At 39.4% G+C, this 14,022-nt stretch overlaps 1 protein-coding gene across 2 annotated transcripts in view; it reads right to left on the reverse strand.

The window, feature by feature from the left end:
• dagla (diacylglycerol lipase, alpha) overlaps positions 1 to 14,022 on the reverse strand; it is a 39,699-nt gene that overhangs the window by 21,930 nt on the left and 3,747 nt on the right. The window lies entirely within an intron of this gene.

Below are 14,022 nucleotides of genomic sequence, written 5' to 3' on the forward strand. Positions count from 1 at the left end.
GCAGCCACACAGGGAAGTTTCTTTGTCCTGAATCCCCCCCCCCCGCCCCGGTTTCTTAAATGCACTGCATGCTAAAAGTGAAGAAGGGCTGTGGAGATAATAACACAACAGACTTTTCACCGAGGGGGAAGAGTGACAGATAATGGAAGGTAGAGACGAGGAGATCGAGTGGGTGAGGGAGGGTGCAGTGTACGTGTAAGACTTGATGTATAAAAAGGAAGAAAACCAGCTGGAATGATGTCACCATTCTGGTTGTAGCCATGTGAAAGAATATCTTTCATGTTATTCGGGGTCCTCCTTGTTGCACAAGCACTGCAAGATTACTCAAGCTGCTTTGGGCTAAACTGAAATGAACTATAAAAGCAGTGGAGGGAGGTAGAGGGCGACGCAGCTTTCAGTCAAAGAAAATATGCCATCCATTATGACAAAACCATTAACTGTAGTACATCTATCAGTGTAGTGAGTGACTTAATAACTTATGAAGTGAAATATAGTTTTAAGTTTTCTTATTGGTCCCGTTCCAGCCCTCCTCTGCCTTTTAGTATTGTTTCAGAACATTTTTTTGAGTTATTGAGAAACTGGCAGCACCTCCCGAGATCACCTTTAAAAAAAAGCACAGTAACAATAGCTGATAAAGTCTTATTGAATCGTGACACCAAAAAAAATAGCAGAGAAAATTGCATTATATCCTGCTTAAAGGTTAACGTAGGAATGTGCAAAGAGATCGTGTTTGCCAAGAATAACTACTGCAGCAAAAAGTACAGTTGGATCATAAATGAACACAATGGGTTGACAACTCAAACGAATCACAGAAAGCATGCATGTGTACTAATGCAATAAAGTTTGTTCTAGTGGCAACCAGTGAGATTGGACCGAGTACAGGCACAACAAATTGGTGGTGCAACAAAATTCTTCATTTGGCGTTCCTTTGTTAATATTTTCCAAGTTTTTTCACACCTCTGTTTCCTGACTTTTTATGTGTGGTTGTAGCTTTGCACATGACTTCTGCTTCACTCCAGTTAAAGTTAACTGGAGAAAATGCTTACAAATGTTTTTGCTTGATCATGTAGTGCCACAACCGTCGTACTGTTAGATCTTTAAGGTAAAGTCGACGCATGCATCCACCGCATGCATCCACCACTGTCACTTTAACAAGGTGTCGAAAATACAGTTTTAAGAACATTAAAAGAAAAGCTCCCTCTCTGCTGAACACTGACTTGGTGCAAATAATCACATTTCACAGCGTCCTCTCAAATACGGCCTTTTTACTGTAAACAACAAAGAAGTATGCACCTAAAAGCTTCTTGACCTAATAATGATGATCGACTCACAGATATTATTTTCTGAAAGGACTTCCTTTTAACAGAGATTATCAAAAGTTGTTGCTGTCTTGCACTAAAATGAATAAGGATTTTAAAAGAAGAAGGAAAAACAACCCATCAGCACTAATAATCTTAAGTGGTATTATAGAAGGGTAACTGTCAAATTAAATGTCAAAGACTTGAAGACAAGTAGCCTCTTCAGTGATCGGCAAAATAGTTTACTCCCATGCATTTTCCCCCTCTTATCCAATTCAGGACCGCCGGGATGCTGGAGCCTATCCCAGCAGTGATGGCAGGGCCAAAGGCAGGGTACACCCTGGAGAGATCGCCAATCAGCCACAAGGCTAATGAAGAGAACCGCCATTTAGCCCAACCCCATCCCTGTTTTGGGATGGTGGGAGGAAGTGAGAGCACTCGGAGAGAACCCACTCTTTCATATCAAAATACTACAAGTGTTATAATGACTTCCTACTGTAGTTCAGCGCGTCACAATGAAAATGAGCCATCCAGCTAAGCTCAAGTTGTGAAATAAGCTTGAAATATAAACAATTCTTTTGCATAAAACATACAGTTTGTTTGTGATTTTTACTTCAAAAAGAATCCACCTAATTACCTGTGAAGGAAGAAATCAAAGAAGAAGAAAAAAAGCCATTCATTGAGCCATTTGTGCAACCACCTACATAGCTCTCAGCAGGGATGTGTAGTATTACACAAAACACTGGCATTTTCTCTGTGCAGATCTGGAGGTCTTTTTTTTTGTTAAACAAAACCTTCACTATTCTCTTACTGCACAAGCAGTAACACAAGAAACACTGTTGTCAGAATGGATTCCCATGCCCCCTTCTCCTCTTTTAAGTCTGACGGACCTTTAACTCAGAATAAAATTTAGGCTATTCACAGTCTAATAGTTTAACAATAGAGAGATAAAAGTTCTCCCCTGTGTTCATGTTAAATCTACTTCAAACTAAATTAGTCTTTTACATCAATTTCCAGCTCCATATTCCAATAAGGAAAAGCATAATAGGCCCTCATCTCAGACTTTTCTACACCTTTATTCAGTAATGAGATCTCCCATTTGGTCAGTGGATAAGTACCCTTTGAGCTTAAACACCTGCACTGATTTGCATTGTCTGAATATAGATCAAAGGTTTTCCTTATTGTTTGGAACAAACGTAAAAAAAATACTGGCCCACGCACTCCTACAATGTTGTAACGTTCCTTTATCAGATCATCAACTGGGATTAAATGCAACTGCAAAAACAAACAAACAAACAAACAAACAAAAAACTGAAAAAACAAACAAACAAACAAACAAACAAACACAAAACCTACTAATGTAGACAATTCCAGTTTACAAATGATGAGTACTACCAAAAGTGAATGCAAATCTCATGTTCCATAATTTACTTGATCTTTCATAATAATATACCCATAATGATAATGAATCCACATTTTTGCACAGATTTAGCTTTTTGAAGGCATGTAGATCTAAACTTTTGATCCGCTGTAAAACAGCCTGTTTCAGTTTAAGCGTCTTTTCACTAAATTGCATGCTCAAAAAAAATGTTTTGTCTCACTCCAACTTCTTCTTGTTCCATATTGAAGATCTACTTGGAACCTTGTACCAAGTAGGTACTAATGGAAAAGGGGCTTTATTGGCAGAGTTGGGACCATATCTGAGGAGGCAGATCTTTTACATGGCTGGTGTGTAAAGGTTTTTACTGCTTACAGTTGTGGTTGAGCAACGTAGTTGCCAACCAAACCTAGTACTCCCATTTCTTCTTGTTGTTCTTGTTGCATGTTGAAGCTTTACTTGGAAACTTGTTAAGCTCCAACCATGCAAAATATGATTTTTTGCCATTTTTCAAGTGGTCTTCAACTTTGCATCAGGACTGTATGTGCAAAAGTGATCGTGATACAGTTTCAAATCCTGGAACAAACCATGAAATTCTCACTGCTGCTGCCTTTTCATGAAAACTGATTGAACCCAGAATCTTGTCTTCTTTGTCTTGTTTAGAAACATCAGGACCAGCTCAACACTAAATAATGTCGACTTCATTTTTTCCACAGTGTATTATTTGACAATTAATTTCCAGCAAAAACACATACTATTCATTGTGTATATATGTTACACAGCAAGTTCAGATCCCCAAAAAATAAGGAATTTTGTGTCGCTTTTTTCCCCAAAGTGCTCAGCGTGTAATGGCTTTAAGGCTGGGTGATTTGAACAAAAGATCATATAATGATACTTTCATCTCTCATGTGACTGTATGAGTTGTTGTACATATGACTGCAAGGATGTAACCTCTACTATAAGTTCAAGATCCAACTTAGGAAGTGCTGCATCTTATTTTTGCTCCAATTATATTTAGAGATTTTGGTCCAAGGCGACATGACAGCATCCCACAGGTGTTGCACATTTCTCAGCTGTAATCCATGATGTGAATTTCCTGTTTCACCACATCACAACGATTCTCCACTGGACTGAGATCTGGTGACTGTGAACTCACGGTCATGTTCAAGAAACTACATAGTACCCTCTGGTCATAAATGAACGCCAACTGCACTCATTCAGGTTACCTAATGAAGTGACTGGTGAGTATAATTAATATCATCCACAGAATTTAACCAATAGTGGTTTGCATGGCACACTGTAAGGCCATCTGACTGCCCACCCCTTCACAACAGTGTTTCCAGCCCCACCAATAACCAGATTGTGGCTGTTTCAATGATATAGCAAGAGCTCAGAAGTTTTTAATTTAAAGTTCATCTTCAAAACCTTATAAATAACACACCAAAAAAACAAAACAAAACCCCAGTTATTTCTTGTGAAGTTGGCAAAATTATTACAGTGAAATTTATGCCCAGAAACAACTAATTCCTTCAGTGTTTCAGTGACACAAAAATGTTTTCACAGCAACACAGCCTGAGCTGTGCTGGCACAGGATTACAAAGAGGACAATGCATCAAAGCAAAGGGGTCAAACCATGAGCAGTAAAATGTGTGAAGGTTTTGGTTTCAATCAAAGCATTACAGCAGGTGGTTTCACTGATTGGCACACTTAACGTTAGACGACAGACAGCACAGTGAAATCAGCTGCTGTTGTGTTTGGCTGAAAAAGTTTACTCTCAGTCTTTCACAGCAAATGGTGTAATAGCCTGAATGCACAGTTTTGGATAAATGCAGTAAATATTCACAGAAAAGGAGGCAATGCACAAAAAAGAAAAGGCAACACATTATTCTAAAAGTCATAACACAAATGCTGATCTGCAGATTCCAGCTTTTATAGCTATTCAGTCTACGAAATGGCTCCTCAGCTTTGTGTAAGAGAGCGAGGGGAAGCAAGAAAATGTAAATTGACCCAGGAGTCATCTTAGCTCTAGTTGTGAAACTCTATCTGGGTTGGAGCGGCATTAAAGAGGACAGTGGAAGAAGGGAGGGAGAACAAAAATTAGGGGACAGAAATAAGGAAACATCTGAACTCCCCCCCAAAAAATCTCATTTAGGCCAAAACAATCAGGCCAGTAAAGAAAAAAAAAAAAAAAAAGAAATCAAGAAAAATCTTCCACACCAACAGGGACACTTATCAGCTCTCTCCTCCAGGCCTGCTGGTACGATAAGACTTAAACTCCCAGCAGAGGCGTCAAAAGTGGAAAAAAAAAAAAACCATTACAGCATGGTTAGAAATTGAATGGAGTAAGAGAGCGACAGTTGCTTTTGTGTAGTGCAAATCTCCTCTGTGAAGTTTGTTCATGTGAAAGTGTCAGATATATGGAGGTCTTTTTTGTCTGGTGTTTGGGGGCTTTGTTGTATTTTGTTTCCTCAAATGTCATCGTTTTTTGCAAAAAAAAAAAAAAAACAAACACTCCCTTCATCCGAGCATTTGCTAAATTACATATCCGAACACGACGTACGCAAACTGCCTTAAACCTGATTTATGCTTCAGTGGGAAATCTACATCGCGTAGTTGAACCTCCCAGGAAATGCAACTAAACACTGGGCTGATTCAGCCTGCAGCTATTGTCATTGGCCTCTTCAGTCCTGTTGATCCCTCCTGTACATTTTCTGCTACATTTCACAACATTTCTTAAATTTATTAGTGAGAGAATAACAACCATAGCCTCAGTTAACGAAGGCTAATCATATGATCAATATAAGGATTTACAAATGTCAGCAATTTCCTTCAGGGAGATTGCTTAAACTATCATAATTGATGTAAGAGAATGTATCAAGAAGTGGAAAAAAATAGAGGGACAAATATGCTTGCCCCTGAAAAAAAAAATTAAATGACCACAATAAAGAGTGAGGACCCAAGAGGGGAAAACGTTCCAACATTTTATTTGTTTCTATTGGTCAGATCCGGATTTAAAACACCAGGACATGAAGACGTGGTTGTTAATGTGTAATGCACCAGCACAAACATAAATGCCACCAACAGCGTCGGCCACTTACATAGCTTAGTCGTAGGCTCTACAAACGACTGGTATACATTCTGCTACCAAATCAAGACCAACTTGCTGGATGGATGGAGCTGGATCATCTACTACGAAGCAAGTCCAATATACCCAAGGTATTGTTACCTTATCTGGATTCATTTATCGCGACACTGGCAATCAGGGTAAGTGGTCACACGAAGCTGGTTATCAACTCACTAAGATAACTCAGGATTTCCCCTCCACGCTCACACGAAAGGGGAGGCTTTGCCAGCATCAGACTAATCACAATTATGAATAAGTGCTGGCAGCAGGGTGGCTCCGTTTACAAAGGAAGATTAAACTATATGGTGGGAAAAATATGAAGCAGTTAAACATGAGACACAGCTGCTGCAGGCCAAGCAGTGATATGAGTGTGCATGTGAGGGCTGTAGAGTTATTTAGTATTAAAAGGCATGTATGATGCATGTAAGCTTGACATACATCCAACCATTTGATTCAGCTGTGTTGGAGCAGGGATGCATCTAAAAGCTGCAGGATTGTGCAGGTTGCCTGATTATTACTTTAACTGATGTTTTAGCCTTTATTGGTCCAGAAGTTTAAAGGTTTTGCTTACTTTTATTTTATACTCTTTAAAACTTGTACATTTGGCATATGTACTTATGTATTTTTGCTGAAAGCATACATGAGGGCGCTACTAGTGACCGTAACCACTGTTGACTTTACTGCTCCTATTGTTTTACAGGACTCAAAAAAAAAGACATTTAATCTCAAGAGTCATTATCTAAATAAATACTACAGGTTTATTTTATGTGTCACCAAGAGCATTAGGTCACTGAAGCTAAAAAAATGATGACACACACACACACACACACACACACACACACACACGTTCCTAACTTTAATTAACCTTATCAGAATAGATGCATTTAGGGAGAGTGGTGTGTATCTGTCCAATCTAATTCTTGTTAACACATCAAAGTCAGAGAGTTCATGCATATCAGAAAGTTTCAAGTGTTTTAGAAATCGTGTACTCATTTTTAAAATTTCTTATTCCTTTTCATGCTGATCTTGTTTGATTTAAACTTAGGAGTAGGGGCACCGCTGATTACTTTTCACAATAAGTCACACAAGGTGCCTTTAAATCATCCTGAGTGATTACTATCTACATTAACATGAGACTGAGAAAAACAGCAAATCTTCAGGTCTGAGAAGCTGGAACAGTCCATTTCTATGAGTACGGTACTGTTGTTTTGTGGCTGAAGTCTCATTAGTAATAGTAAGCACAACCAAATCCAGGCTGGATTGTGTTGTTCCCATCTTTAATCTATATTCAGATTGGTATCGTCATTTTCAAGGCTTCTGTTTGGCAACAAAAGATCGGACACATTTTAAGGACAGTCAGTACTTCAATTGATTGCACCAATGTGTTTTCTAAGTCCATTAGGGAATGACTGGAATGTGACAAGCTCAAGACCAGACTTGAACTTCCGTTTGTGGTTATAAGCATTTTAAGAGGTTTTTCAAAACAGTCGAGAGTACGATAGCGTGCTCATCTTAAGCTAAACCGTGCTGATTACTGTTTCAATCAGTTCAGCATATAACTAATCAGTGCTGACCTCCAACTACAAAACTCTGAAAGCCAAATTTCATGAACATCTATGACCATCAATCTCATATCTCAACTCGACATCCTCACAAAAAGCAGCTGCGTCCTCAAGGGCTTTCCCATCCATCACACAGAGGACGTTAGCCTATTAGTGGTGCTGTTTGGCCTCAACTATAGGCATTAGCTGATGCACTTTGACAATTTTTTCACCGCAGTCAAATGCAAACACGTCATCCTGATATTATGTTCATTACATTCCTCCTTCCTTCCACAGGTACACCAGGCTATTTGAGCAATGAAAGTGGAAAATACATATGTAAGGAGTGTAATTAGTTAGCGACAGATTAATTGAAGTTGACCTCGATCACAGTTAATGTTTGAAAGGTTCTGGGTCATCGTCTAACAGAAAATTGAAAACTGATTGTTAAAAAAAAAAAAAAATTCAAGGGAATTATGCTCATGTGCTCAGGATGTAATGTGCAATTGGGCTTCAGGGGATTAAATCACATTGACTGTCATAAAGCATCTTCATTAAATGGAATATCCAATCTCCATAGCAATTTCAAACCATGTTGCATGTTCAGTGTGCTCCCCTGGTAAACTTAACCTCCTTAATTAGTTTAGAATCTGTGATTAAACCAGAGAGCTGGATACTTGCAACCTGAAAACTAGACAACATTTCCAAAAAAAAAAAAAAAAAAAAAAAAGGATATAGAAAGGCTGCAAAATCCCATCCCCGAAATAAAAACAGGACACCAACTCCATGCGAGGGACGTTACGTACAAAAAACCCCAAACAAACAAACAAACAAACAAAAAAAGCCTCCCTGGTTCTCCCATAAATTGTTGTTATTTATGGTAACATAATGATCATTTCACAACCAGCACACAGCAAAAAAAAAAGACACTTTCTGACAGACTAAGCTGACTAATCCTACTTTCACACATCAGGAATTCACTGTCCTCAAAAAGCCATTGTTTCAAGCCAAGCTACACCTGAACAGTGTTGCTGGAGCACAAATTATGTTGTGAAAAAAAATCATTATCGGGACTTGTCATCGGCATAGCACTTCTACAGCTGCAGCGATGTAGAGTTTAAATGTAGCTTACTGGATGTTACTACTTGATACATTTTTACTTACAAAGGCACAAAGTCCATATATTGTTTCAAGTGCTATTTTTAATAACCATAAAATAACCAAAAGAGACAAAGAAAATGTTTCAGACCAAGGTGAAAATTAAACAACTGTTGCACGCCTGATATAGAAACGACTTTTTATTAACTTTTTTTATTTTATTTTTTTTTTTATGCGGGTTCGTAGATCTGTCTCAGGCATGGCTCGTTTCCCCTTGTTTCGTGGAATCCTTGACTTCCCTAAAATGTAATTACATAACACTTAGGCTTACACAAATTAGATTTCTCTTTTTATACAGTACATATAGCGTTCAATATTGTGAGCACTGGGGGTAGCATATTTCACATCAGCCATCAGTGAAACATAACCACTGTTTGATTTTTCTGTTTCTGCTTTTGTTTTGTTTTTTAAACTTTGAAGGTACACTGATGCACTAAGCAGAGCAAATCTTCACAAACTACGTGACTTTTTATTTTTCCTCAAAATAAAACTATACATTTTCAAATCCAAATTGTCAATTTCTCCATTGCTGTGCATATTGATCGAATCTGCATATCTTTTGCTCCATAATACATGATATTGACCATGATGCCTAGTCTAGATAAAAGCCAAGCCCATCTAATGTTGATGCTGATGTTAATAGTTCTTAATGAGCTGACATTTTTGCTTGGATTTTCAAGCCTTCTTTAAACCTTCTCATGCAATAAAACGCATTTCGCTGCAGCACCTGAAGCTGCCACACTCCCTGCCGTGTTCGTAACCTGAGATCAAAAGAGCATCTAAATGTCTAAAACCTGACCTAAAAAGAAACTCTACTATGCAGACAGCTCCAGCGTGAACTGCGGTTCTTGACTCTGCTACGATTGATGCATTCTGCATGAAGCATGAGTCACGCAAACTCTCGACTCTCATCCAGAGCTACAGATTCCATCTGCATCCAAGCCGCGTGCGTTCAGAGGAGACGACAATGTATCGATGCACGTGAGCAATGCTTTTGTGCTCCCCGCGCCTAGGCCCACACCCATGCGATGCAGTGACAATGATGTAGCAACAATGACAGGGTTCCCTTTTCGTCACTATGCCTTTGTCTTTGACTGGGACAAACGAGTTAAACGGGCACAGCACTGCCTCTGAAATGTTTTACACAAACGGATTCTGTGTGAACTGCACGATGCATCTTATTCACAAGCAAAGCCCTAATGAAATCCCTATTCTCGACTTAGACATTGCCTGTACATGTTTTGAAAAACTGCAGTCATTTCCCCATCTCTACACATAAATGTGCTGTTGCTAACAAAAAGGGAAACGTTACAACTCACCAGGTCTTACTGCTGAAATAATTACACAGAGCACTGCTGACGTATCAATACACTACACCACTGGGTGAGTCACGAATACTGGACCTGAATCTAAAATCTGCACATACAGGAACCACAACATTCAGCACTGCTGCCCGTTCTTTGTTTTACAGAGAGCAAGTTGCTGGTTGGTATGACTAGCAGCAGGTGTTTTAATATCCTCTTCCTCTCCCTCAAAGTGAGCCTGCTGCTGCAGCAGCATCAAGCCAAGTTGTGGCCCACAGCCCGCTGGTTAGAGGCCCTTTATTTTCTATCACACCCTCTCCCTGCACAACCTCCCCATCTATCAACACTCTAACCAAGCTCAAGAACATTGAGTTCGTCAGGCAAGCGTCTCCTCACACAGAGGGATGAGAGCACAACTTACTGAGTGGTTTGAAAACAAACAGCTGAGAAATATTAATCCATTATGATCAGGAATACAATTTCCTGCTCTGAACCAAACATTTCTAACACCACTCACTCTTTTTTACAATAATAAATATTAAAAGTGGGAATCACCAGGCACCCTACATTACGATATTAATGTCATTTTTAACATTTTTAACATATCTGGAGTACTGCAATAAGATATATTGTAATTTGTTACGTCTTTTCAACAGCAAATTACATCCTCGAAGTTAAACTGTTTCAACCAATGGGATAATTTTATCTCACTGCAGTTACTTTTGTGCCACTAAATGAGACTGTCAAACATACCGACACTGCCACCAAAACCTGCCATAAATGTTGACATAAGACAGAGTCCGTCTGCAGTCAGTCTGTGACTCAATGGGGTCATGTGTTGGCAATCTGTCTGCATCTGTTTGCAAACCTCTGACAATCTCTCTGAGAGTGATTGCAGTGATTTCAAGTCAGATGTGATTGCTTGCAGAAAGATTACTTCCTATCAGGTGTAACGAGCCCTACTTTGTTACTTTATTTAATAAGAAATTGATATTTGGTGTCCTTGCATGGATTGTGAAACTATGCTGTATTGATTTTTTTCTCCCACCCCTAATAAATATGAAAACTTGAAAACTGACACTGACATATTCTGCAATCATACACTGTGTGCTTAAAAGGTCACTGTAAAAAAAAATTTTTTTTGCTGTTTTTATGCAGCTTGACTTTTCTCTTTTTTTCATAGTTATAGCAGTGCATGTTTTCAATGCATAAAAATGACGGCGAAATCTTTTTCATAATTATGTCCTCCAATTAGTGTTTAAATACACCATACTGAGCATACTGAGCCAGTCGTGGACAGAACAGGAATAGGTTATGCTTCTGCTTAAAGGTTTACCTATTCACAGACTCTGTGATACTTTGTGGTGTGAACACCAGTAGACCCTTAGTAACAGGTAACATTTGAACCAACAGAGCAAAAGCAGATTTTGGGTAAACCTATGAGATTACAACAAGCAAGTGAGCTTTTACGGGTTTTTACGGGTTTACACCTTTCTTTAGTCTAACGCTAAGAATGACGGGAAATTGGGAGGCTCTGCAGGTGTAGTAATCTATGTATTTTACATCATAACATCAGACAAAGATGGAACATGTTGTCAAGTGGGTGACACTACTTGATGCCAGTCTGAAACATGTTTCTTTTTGTGGGTGTCCATCCAAAACGGCGACAGACAGTAAATACACACTTTTGAGCGATAAACATAGTATCTAATTTTAATCCAAGTTTAGCCTGCTACTAAACTAACAGCTATGCACTATATTCAGTAATTAGTCCACTTTTCATATATTCACATGACATCTTTTGAACAGAATTAGGTTATGCGACTGGGGTTGCTTGAAAAGTTTACCTGTTAGCTTTTGGTGGGACGTGGGAGAGAGGAGAGGATCTAATGTGTATCCCAAAAAAAAAAAAAAAAAAAAAAAAAAAGGAGATTCCTGCTTTCACCTGAGGTCTGGCAGGGAATATGCACAATAAATGCATCCTTGCATCCTCTAGGTACCTGAAATTCTCTGTAGCACGCACACAGTTTCTGCAGCAAATCCTCATCCATAGGATGTAAATATTCATGTGGCCCCTTCGGTTTCTGAATTAAAAATTTATATCTTTGAAGTAGATAAGAATATAAATGTTGTACATTCACACAAGTGTGTCTGAAATTGTGACTGTACACACAAAATGTACAGATATAATTTCTGTGACATTTGTGTGCCAAGTATAAATGACGGAATTTCTTCCATAAGACATTATCTAGTGGAATTGCTTTCTAGACCGGACTGACTCACGTTAATGTTGTGTGATATTTCTGGGGTTATGTCTGAAAGGGTTATTTAACTAGTGCACCATTAAAGGGTGATCTATAATTAAAGACAGGCTCCGCGAGCACACAGTTGGGCATAGAGGCATGCAGCAGGTAGCTCGTTATGTCTTCAAAATCAATGGGAATGAGATGGAAAGGAGAAAAAATATATATATTTACTTGACTTGAGACAGACATGGCAGGCTGAAGAGAGTTTGGCATGTAGTGAGGTGTTGGGCACAGTTCTGGAGAGACAGGCTACTAAGAATGTCTACAGAAAATGCTGAGGTTATGCTGGGTTGGCATGACTATGTGACTGCGGCACATAACCAAATCTCTCCGTCTCCTCTGCTCGCTGTCATACATCCATCTGCTCCAGTCTCTCTCTTTTTCTGCCTGGGTCAGTGTTACACTCTGCTCAGATCAAGATTCTCTCCAGCGTTTGTCACATCCCCGGCTCTGCTGTCTCTAATGATCCCGTCTCTCCCCGTTCTGTCACACGACAGCACCACTCTGTCCATCCTAAAGAATCTCACCCTCTCTCTTTCTCATCTCCCCATCTTCATGCTCTCTCCTACCCACACACTCATTCAGTATTCATATTTTAGAGGACATTTATGAGCACCATTTTCGGTGCAGATGCACACGCATCTACATTTTCTCCTCCGGCCCTCCCCTTCACAACCCCTCCTCCCTCCTCTTCCTTATCAAGCTAATCCAGATTCTGGTTTTGGTTTCGCGTTGCTCATCTTTTTTTAGACTGAAAGCCATGTGCCGCTCACTCCTACTCTCCCTCTGCCTCTTTCTCCATCTTTTTCTCCCACCGCCGCCCACTCAATCCCTTTCACCTCTTCCCACTCCATTTTCTCTTCTTCCACTTGATGTGATAGTATGTGCGCCGCAGATTGCATGCATGTGTTTGTGTATACATGATGATGCTTTTATGTGTTTGTGTGTTCGGCTGGCAACATATGTGGTCTGCCAACCTGTCTGTGGCATGCTGCCACATACTATATACGAATGTGTTTTTCATCGTATGCGATCATATAGTGACTTCATCAATTCTCCCCATGCAACACTACTGCAGCCATAGCACTGTTGCATTTCTTGGGGAACATCAAATAGACGTTCTTCCACGTACTTCCACTGAACAGCTGTCTGATCACGGATGCGGCTTGCAGATTTTGGAAAGCATACATGTCTGTTCGGGAGGGGACGCCGACAAACAACACCTGTCAGATAATCAATACTAGCTCATTTATGTGTGAATGTTTCCCTTTTATTTATGAGTTATTTGGATCGGCAACGATTCACAGTGAAGAAGATGAAACCTAAAATTCAGGCACATGCAATGTCTTACATATATAGCGGCGATAACAGGGACTTAAAATAGCAGATTTGAAAATGTTAATTGTGCTGGATCATTCGTGCACTTCCAACGCCATGTCAGGCAAATACACAGCGGTCACTGGAACACATTTCCAGCCTGTTGTGAACTACTGCAAGTTTCAGCTCATTTCAAAGAAAAGTATTCACTATTAAAATCCTGCCTTGTAGCATGATGTAGCCTAACAGGAAAATAAGTACCCTTTAATGCTGAAATGGACTCTTGACACACATGAGAAAATGAAACTCAATTTCAAGGGCCTATGGCATTATCATTTTGAGCTGAATATTTATAGCTCAACTAAAACTGTTCTGTTGCCCTCATTTAATTTCTCAGTTTAGATGATTTGAGGAACTCGGCAGAAGTGTCTTGTTTAAACGTAAAATTTCACGTGCCGTAAATCCAAAAAACTTCCACTCAGTCTTCCTTTTATACAAGGTGTTTATCACAGCTCAGCCAAAGCTACTGGCTTCTGACTCATGCACATGAACAAGTTATTTATGAAAAGCCAAACTTACAAGAATTTCAAAAAATG

This window comes from Simochromis diagramma, unplaced genomic scaffold (assembly GCF_900408965.1).
Source record: "Simochromis diagramma unplaced genomic scaffold, fSimDia1.1 OVJJ01000603.1, whole genome shotgun sequence".
In the NCBI taxonomy this organism is placed as follows: Eukaryota; Metazoa; Chordata; class Actinopteri; order Cichliformes; family Cichlidae; genus Simochromis; species Simochromis diagramma.